This window comes from Lactuca virosa, chromosome 8, assembly GCF_052849685.1.
Source record: "Lactuca virosa cultivar CGN04683 chromosome 8, Lactuca_virosa_CGN04683_v6, whole genome shotgun sequence".
NCBI classification, from domain to species: domain Eukaryota; kingdom Viridiplantae; phylum Streptophyta; class Magnoliopsida; order Asterales; family Asteraceae; genus Lactuca; species Lactuca virosa.
Window position 1 is genome coordinate 341,194,482 of NC_136433.1, and position 10,503 is coordinate 341,204,984.

The following is a 10,503-nucleotide window of genomic DNA, read 5'->3' on the forward strand; positions in this document are numbered from 1 at the left end:
ACATGAAACATAACACATTCATCACCAAACATTACATAGTACAACTGGCATTGTTTACATCAAGTACATGGTTTACATTACATGATCCCAAAATATAAAGTGTTTGGTGATTAGCAACTACAAAAGAAACTTTCAACACACTGGATGCTTCCTCGTTCTAACGATTACCTGAGAATACAAGTTATTTTGAAAACGGTCAACATATATAATATTGGTGAGTTCATAAGTATGTTTGATGTAAAATAGTTTATGTCGTTCGTAAAACCCAGAAAATCCGATATTTTCTGTAATAGGACTTTTTATGAAAATGTTTTGATGATCCTGTAAGTATATGCGTGAATGATTTCAAAACGTGTATAAATGAGAAGTTTTGCATTATAGTTTTTGAAAGTACAAGTGAGTAAGATTGGTTTCCCTGGAAAACCCGATGTTTTCCGATAAAATATTATGATTGTTTTGTATTATTGTATCGTCACAGCGAATGAATATGATTTCCCCTGATTACTTAGATGGTATTGGATCTCTATGTGAGTAGTTATAACCATGCATGATAATGACTAGTTCGTCTGTCTTGGCATTCTAATGAACACCGGAATTGATCTTAAGATTTTGTCACCCTAGACTGGCCGAGTCTAACTGTAGCGAACAGCTTAGGTGTGGGGGAGTCACCCCCGTATAGATCTATACACAAACTCTCGCTCTCCCTCCATGAGACTTTGATTACAACTACAGACTACGACCGACACTTATTGGTGTCGCCCGTTGTTACTCACTTAATCCAAATGAATTTGATTAACCTTGATTAATGACCTGATTTTAGTTTACTTGAAGAGAAGGTAAGCCTAACAGACGAGGAGAAGAGGACTACTAGGCCCTACTAATTACGTATGTTATTTAAGGCTGTCGAGTATACGAAAGGCGCGTTGGCCCATTTCGTATAAGATTTATTTGGACCTTACTAGCAATGCTAATGGGCTACTAAGGCCCAGTAGCATGTAAAAGCCATTTAGGGTCCCTTAAGCATGTAATTTGGTCACAGGAGGCCCAATAACATGTATTATTTATGTTGGGCCCAAAGGTCATGTTAATAGGTCACGAAGGCCCAATAAGCATGATTAGAATCTTTCAAGCCCAACAATTAGAATGTTTACTTGTTTTGTATATTATTAGTGTTGCGAAGTTGTTTAATCGATATGTCGTAATAATCACCAATTTGTTTTATAACGATTCATAGATTTATAAAAATAGTTATTTTTCTATTTAAAACCCATAAGTTATAAAGTTTTGTATATTTTGACCCAATTATTTTATTATTAACATAATTGACTAAAAATATTAGTTTGACCAATTTAGCCCCTTATTTTAGTAAAGTTGGCAATTTTTAGCCATTTTTATGAAAAATGACGTATTAGGTCCTTGAACTATTTTTCTTGACATTTTTTACCAAAACACTTAATTAAATGATGTTTTAAGCCCAAAATTTTATTTAGGACAGTTTCAGCCCCTTAGTTAAAAGATTTGCATTTAAATCCACACTTTTCGCAAATTTTACAATTTTTACCCACAATCGAAAATCTTTGCATTTTTAGTCCCTTTTGATAAATAAGGCCATTTTAACCCCTGAAATAGGTTTATATACGTTTATGGCGCCTGTTTTGAGAAAACTTTCCATTTCAGCCCCTTAAATTTGATTTTTCGCATTTTTGGGCCTAAATAGTCGAAAAGCCCAAATTTTAGCCTATTAGGCTCAAATTTACATTTTAGTCCTTTAAAAAGCCTAATATTTATAAAAACTCTTATTTTAGTTGTTTTGACCTTTTGATCCTTGTAGAAACCGTGAATGACATCTTTTTCCCCATCTTTTGTTTATTTATCAAAAATGGTCCAATAACAAATTTTATGTTGTAGTGTGTTTATTTTAAAGCTTGTATAGTAGTTTATCTTGACATGTTAAGTGAAATATGACCTAGATCACATATTTTTCCTTCTTGAACTACAGATCTCGAAATATCTTTCATTTTTAGCACATATTTACCACAAAAACACAAGAAATCACACATAACATACAAATACACATAGATCTTCACATTTTACTTGTATTCTCCCCCATAAATCATATGCAAACCGAAAATAGAGGGGTATGAACTCACCTTAGGTTTGTGGGTTCGGTTTTGAAGAAAGAAATGGAAGAGTTTGGTCCTAGCAACTTCCTTGAGTAGATCTCGAACTCAAGAAGATTTCTAAGAGTATAAACACCAAAAACTTTGTGTAAAGGAATGATCTAACAAGAGAGTGAAGTTATGAAGCTTGGATGTGTAAAGACTTACCAAAGATTGACAACACTTGATGAAGACTCTTGAATCCAAGCCAAATTTTCGAGAATTCCTTGAAGGAAGGAAGGAGATGGCCTTAGAGAGAAATGGAGAGAATTTATGTGTAGTGTGTGTGTGTGTTGTGTGTCTTCGGCCGAAACAAGAAGAGGGGAGAGGGGAGAGAGTGAGATGAGTTGACATGCATGGAAACATGAGAATGGTGCATGGATACCCTATGTATATTTATGAGGTGGCACTACAATTGTCAACCCTAATTTATCCATTCTTTTATATATATATATATATATATATATATATATATATATATATATATATATATATATATATATATATATATTACTTGGGCCGAAATTGGCTAAGGAAGGAGGAAGGAATCACTTTGGCCCATTCTTGCCTTGGCTCGAGTTCATGAGGCCCATAAGGAAAACTTACGGCCCATTGGGCCCTTAGGGTAGCTCACGGCCCAATTTTTGTATAAGAGAATGGATTTGATTCCATTAAAGCTAATTGGATTAGTTATGGCCCAAAAAGGCCCATTAAAGATAAACTAGTCCATTTTAGGCTTATAAGGCCCAAAAAGGTTAAGTCTTATGAGAGTGGGTCCAATGAGAGCCCATTTAAGAGTTCTAAGCCCAAAATAGTCAAATTGGAAGCTTATTGGCCCATTAGGCCCAATAAGGAAACCCTAGTCCATATAGGACTTAAACCGGAATTTCTAGGGTTTTCAACTTTACTTGATGAATCTAGGTTTGAATGTGTTTCCATAGGTTGAACTTCAAGCATAACATGAATTAGGGTTACGAGTTTATAGTAGATAATGTTTACAAGAGTACAGAATTTCCTAGCTAGAATGCGTATTAGCTTTGTCTAACGGTTTTTAAAATGCAGATTTTTAGACCATTTCATTAGATATTCTAATGAAATAACTTTAAAACTATATTTATTGACTGTTTTTTTCATACATATTTAACAAAATTAAGTAATAAGATTGGTAAATTCATGATAAGAGGTGTCGGAATAAACTTGATAGCAAAAAATGTTCATGTCAAAACTGTCATTGACTAAAACCCTAGTCATAACCGAACCCCACGGAGCGGGGTACTCAACCTAGTTTCCATAATATATTAACTAATTATTTATTTCAATTTATTAATCAAATAATAAATCATTCTCTCTCTCTCTCTCCAAAAATATCCTTTTCATTGCTAGGTTAGAGGGCAACCCAAAAGGATTGTGCTACTATCAGTTCAAGTTTATATCAATTATAATTACGGTCTTAGACACTTAATCCAACACTAGTAACCAACCTCCAACAATCCTCCCCCCCCAACCTGAGAAGGCTAGGGGCGCACTTGACCTTCTAGTCAACTGGGCAGGAGCAAATAAACACCCCTCAACATCAGACAGCCACCTCATGAAAATTATCAGATCCTGAACTCCATCAAACATCGGGGGCTTCATATTGTCAAAGTCCCGATACTGGAAGGCTTTCCCTCCACCAATCCCCGCAGCAACGACGGCCGTGGTGGTTGTAGAAGCGGCAGCTTCTGAAACTGCAGCGCATCGGTCATAAAAGAACTCCATCATGGCAATCTTGATAGACCCAAACAACTCCGGTATCTGCCCCCTGACGATAGAAACAACCTCATCATGAATCATCTACTTGACATGATCCTCAGTCATTCCTGGTCTATCCAGGCCACTCACTCCTGCTCCTATTATGAACCCCCTCGTGTACACCATACTGAAATAAACCAGAAACCATCATAATAAGCGCAATCCATATCGTAGGAGCAATTCCAAATAACGAAACCCCGAGGGTTGTGACTTCCCTGCTACGCGTACAAGTGTTGCGCTTCCAGTAGTACGAGATCATACTACCTTCCGCACCTACCCATATTTGTCTTAGAGGATCATCACAACAACCTTAGTAACACACACTTGACTACACATACATCCTATTCTCTCTTCCTAGAGAAAGGCTAGACATTCCTCAACCGAATGGATTCTCGCACACAAACTCATCCATGCAACTTCCACTAACCCTACAAAACTCGTGTATGCTAATCTTACATAACGTTGGATCCCATAGACATTCGAATACCCGATTCTACCCTAAGTCAACAACCAAACAAGGAATAAGAAATAAAGCCAAAGCAAACATTCTCAGGCTATAAGATCATAGTTATGTACAACTATGATGCATACACTAAGCAACTACAGTAATGATGTCAATTTCAAATAGAAATACCCTAGGCTATCAGGTAACATATATCAGGTAATTCTATCATGTAATTCCTAAAGATACCTAGCCTACCACTAGCATGCTGTTCTACCATAAACATAGTATCAAATAACAGTGTGGGTAACTTGGGATATACTTTCTTGCTCCGGCTGATCATAAACATCGCGTCCTTCCTTGATTACTTTTGAAAACAATTTTGAAAACCAATTTAAAAAACCTTTGCAGTTTCTTAGTTTGAGTCTGGATTCACACGGATGTTCATCTAATTCTCTTAAACCAAGGCCCTGATACCAACTTTTAACACTCCCAAAATCACAATAAATTTAAAATTTTTAAAACCAACCATGCATCAAAATTGTTTACAAACAAATCATTGTTTCAAAAGTAATATTTCAAATCAAAGTTTTTCCCAAGACTCGAAGACATAATAACTGGAAGCTATGTACGATCATCCCTTCGCCTTTCCACGATCCTCAGAAGTACCTAAAACCACAAAATAGAACTGTAAGCTAAAGCTTAGTGACTTCCCCCAAAGTACCAACACACCACATAATAAGCAAGCATGTAAATATGAGCAACCAACCCGACTGGACCGCCTCGCAGAGCCTATAGCCTATCTGGACCGTTCCCTGAGCAGTTGGCATGACTGGACCGCCTCGTAGGGCCTATAGCCTATTTGAACCGCTCTACGGGCCACCGGCTTAACTCGACCACCACGTAGGGCCTACAACCTATCCGATCGTACCCGGGTGTCTTGGTGTCACACCCAGGTCGGCGGCGGAAACACCGGGCGATGTGACGTCATCTTTGTATCACAGTTATAAAACATACATTGAACAGTACAAAAGATTCTATAAAATACATATAGTTATTTATGGTTGAAAGTTACATTATTATAGTTTTCCTAGTATTTATTACATAACATCCGACTATTGCATACGTGTTAACGAACAGAAAGGATAATAGTAAAATTTCTTTTATTCGAGTTACATACCAGCTTGTCAAGTTCCTGAAAACACATGCCTTTTTAAAATACGTCAACATAAAGTTGGTGAGTCCACAGGTTTTGACTCCATATAAAATAACACTTTTTCTAAAGTTCAAAAGTATAGTTTTGAAAGTATCATTTTGACTCTCCAACATTTAGTATATATATCTTAGGTATAATAGTTTACCTATTAAATATGTGATATACCTAAACATTTCTTGTACCTAGGGTATAAGTATGGGGAAACTTATACTTAACATTAATACTTGTATAACGACAAAGTATAATGTTTCTAACAATTTGCTACCATGAGTCTGTAACCGCTGCTATGACATACAAAACCTATGACACCCACTCATGCTTTCCATGAGGACAACCCAATCATGATTTCCATGAGGATTTCCACAACATATACATAATACCGCGCGCTTCATCGACGCCGGAACAATAAACAAATAAAAGGACAGCTCGTCACTCGCTTATGTTGGGTTGTGGCTAGCTACCACGAGTGGGGTTGTCAACCCGTATATTATTCATGCACGACTTCCTCGCTTACACGGGATTAACGGTTACAGGTCAGAGGACTTCAACTAAGATTCCCAATCTTAGTTGATGAATACAATAGCTCATGTAGACTTTGTCAGCTTTCTATAGTTGTAACAACAAAAGCATTTTCGGTCTAAAACCGTAAATTACTAGACTATGCTTTTAAACATTACTCCTAATTTCATAATATTTAGGAAGTATAACAGCTATAACTTGAGGTAAAACCAGGTTTTATCTTGACATAAAACCAATAATAATAACATATAACATTCCAGGTTTTATCTTGACATAAAACCAATAATAATAACATAGAACATTCCAGGTTTTATCTTGACATAAAACCAATAATAACAGCCTATAACATACCAAGTTTTATTTGACTTAAAACCAATAATGACAACATGCTTAACAAATAATATATATAACTTCCGAGTATAACTCTGAGTCTATCACTCGACATAGTATATAGAACTCCGGAGTATAACTCTTAGGCTATATCACACAAAAAATATATAGAATTCTCGAGTATAATTCGGGGTATATATTAGTAAAATCTATGATAACAATATCCTAACAAGTTTTAGATAGTTGTATGATTTCAAAATATCAGATATATTTTAGGTATATATGAGACAAAACAACTATATCTCGGTTAATATAACTATCTATGTTGATACGATCATACTATCATATAAACATAATATTAACTTTTATTCAATATTTAGCATGCATTTTCCCCTAAAAACATTGTAAGTGGGGCCGTGAAACTCACTTTAGTGTCGTGCTTTGATAGAATATAATTGAAAACGGTTAGCGCTTCGTAATCGTTGGGCTCGGGATGCGATATGCCTTCAACAAATGAGAGAAAGGGAAGTGATTTAGGTGTGAGAAATCTTAGGGTCAAACTTGCTATTTATAGGCTGATTTTTGGCCTCTCACGTCGTGAACCATACATTCCCACGTCGTGAGCCATGGCTGGTCACCTCGTAGACTTTCCATTTATGTTCCTAGCTTCGAAAGGTGTCCGTATGACTCCTCACGTCGTGAGAAATCCTTGCTCACATCGTGAGCTTATAACTTATGACTCCGTAGACTTGCCATGTGTATTCTAGCTTTGAAAGGTGGCGTTTTGACTCCTCACATCGTGAGCCAACATGCTTATGTTTTGAGTCCTGGCAGATTAGGGTTTTTGCCACGTGTCATGCTCTCAGACAGCTTTAACTTTGGTAGGTCATAACTTTTGCATATGAACTCTGTTTTTGACGTTCTTTATATCCACGCGTAGGAAATTCTGAGTACTACAACTCTCTTTTAGATTCCAATAGCTAATTCTAAGCCTATTTTAAATTTTTGTTGTTATAGAGATTTTATAGCGTTAGAATTTATCATAACTTCTTCACGCGAAGTCAGATTTAGACCTTCTCTATATTTTTGGAATTGTATGGACGTATACTTTGATTTATACTATAAAGTGTGCATGAAAGTTCATACTTGTATTAGAATTTACCATGAAATACATAGTGAGTTTATTACATTACTTGTTTGACAAAATCACATTAATTGATTGACCTAATCACATGTGATTGTTGTTAACCTATTTTGACTAATGTTACATTCTCCCCCGTTAAAATTATTTCGTCCCAAAATTTATCTTGTGGATTGGGTATTGTTAAAAAGTTGGGGGTATTTTTGTATCATCTGATCTTCACGTTCCCAAGTAAATTCAGGTCCTCGTAAAGAGTTTCATCAAACTTTCACTATGGGAATACGACTTTGTTTTAATCGTTTGACTTCTCGATCCATGATTTTGACAGGTTCTTCTATAAAGTTGAGTTTGGTATTGACTTGTATTTCATCGAGAGGTACAATAAGAGTGTCATCAGATAGACATCTTTTGAGATTTAATATGTGGAAAACATCATGTACATTGCTTAACTCTTGGGGTAACTTAAGTTGGTATGCGACAGAACCAAATCTTGCTAGAATTTCAAAAGGTCCTATATATCGCGGGTTTAGTTTACCCCGTTTCCCGAATCGAATCACGCTTTTCCAAGGAGAGACCTTCAACATTACTTTATCTCCAACTTGGAATTCCAAAGGCTTACGTCTTACGTCAGCATAGCTCTTCTGACGATCACATGCAACCTTTAATCGATCCATAATTTGCACGATCTTTTCAGTTGTCTCATGGATTATTTATGGCCCTGTATGTAAGGTATCGCCTGTATCTTCTTTGGCCAATTGTGTGTCTCCAATTTCTGCCCAACATATTGGGGAACGACATTTTCGTCCATAAATAACCTCAAACGGTGCGACCCTAATACTGGTGTGATAACTATTGTTGTAAGAAAACTCAATTAATGATAAATGAGTATCCCATGCGTTCCCAAAATCTATTTTACAGGCTCGGAGCATATCTTCTAAAGTTTGAATGGTCCTATCGCTCTGACCATCAGTCTATGGGTGATATGTTATGCTCATATCTAGACGTGTTCCTAAGGATTTTTGTAGTGATTGCCAAAATCGTGAAGTGAATCTACTATCTCGGTCAGAAATAATAGAAATCGGAACTCCATGTAATCTTACATTTTCCTTAAGATAAGTTATAGTCAGCTTTTCCATCTTGTCGTTTTCCTTGATTGGTAAGAAATGGGCGGATTTAGTCAATCTATCGACTACTACCCAAATAGAGTCGAAACCACTAGGAGTTTTGGGTAATTTGGTGATGAAGTCCATTGATATCTGCTCCCATTTCCATTCAGGTATTTCAGGTTGTTGAAGTAAATTCGAGGGCTTTTGATGTTCTGCCTTTACTTTAGAACAAGTTAGGTATTTGCTCACATAAGTGGCAATATAGGCCTTCATGTTTGGCCTCCAATAATGTTCTTTTAAGTCTAAATACATTTAGTCAGAGCCTGGATGTACGGAATATATGGACTTATGAGCTTCTTCTAAGACTAAGTTCCCGACTCCACCGAACTTAGGCATCCAAATTCGGTTCATAAAGTGTCTTGTTCCATCATCCTTTTGTATAAATTGATTTTCCATTCCTCGCAAAGCTTCGTTCTTGATGTTTTCTTCTTTTAGGGCTTCAAGTTGAGCTTCTCGAATCTGTGCGGTAAGGTTAGAATGGATAGTTATAGTTAATGCTCGTACCCGACGGGGTTTAATATAGTCTTTTCAGCTCAAGGCATCTGCTACCACATTTGCCTTTCCAAGATGATAACGAATCTCACATTCATAATCATTCATCAATTCGACCCATCTTCGTTGTCTCATGTTAAGATCTTTTTGGTTGAAGATGTGTTGGAGACTCTTGTGATCGGTAAAGATAGTACACTTTGTACCATATAAGTAATGTCTCCATATTTTCAGTGCAAAAACTACAGCTCTCAACTCAAGATCATGGGTAGTGTAATTATTCTCATGCACCTTAAGTTGTCGTGATGCATAGGCAATTACTTTTCCTCTTTGCATCAACACACATCCTAATCCTTGATTTGATGCGTTGCAGTATACGACGAAATCTTCTGTCCCATCTGGGAGGGATAGGATTGGTGCACTACACAACATTTGCTTTAATTTCTGAAAAGCAGCTTCTTGTTTTTCTTCCCAGTTGAACTTCATATCTTTCTGGGTTAGTGTTGTAAGTGGCTTGGCTATTTTGGAGAAATTTTCAATGAATCTACGGTAATAGCAGCAAGTCCTAAGAATTGGCGCACTTCTTATTCCACCTGTTGTTTGGTTAGATAAACCTGCAACGATTTTCTGAGCTATAATTTTTTCTAGTTCTGTTGCATTTATTGGAGGGTTTGTTTCTGGTGGTGGTGGTTGTTGTTGTTGTTGTTGTGGTTCTGGTTGCTAGCTAATGTTTAGTCGAGCACTACTCCTTCTAGGCATTTTGTTTAGTGCCTATTATAAATATTATGAGTTTTATGAAGTATTAGTTATTAAAATATGAGTACTAAATACTTTAATTATTCTTCAAAGCGTAAAACACAGTGGATGACATAATAATTACGGTACTATATGCCTCATATTATTACCAGCGGTTACATCAGTTTATTTAGGCTTATAAGAGAAAAGTTTCTAAAAACCTTGTAAAATTTGCAAGGTTTACTACACCCTTGCTATAAACGTTTTCCCTTTTGCCTTAACTAGTCTGATTTCCTATTTTTACACAACCACCAGTTCCACTTTTATCTACCAGCACCCTAGATGATGACCCAGCACATTAGTGACATGAATCACATGCTCCTCAAGTGCTCGATTTCTCTACTCAATCTCTCCAGTGCACTCTTCATTTCTTGAGGTTTGATTGTAGAGCTCTAGCTCTGCAATCCTTGCATCGTGAGTAATCATATCATTGTAAGCGAAGTTGATGCGATGAT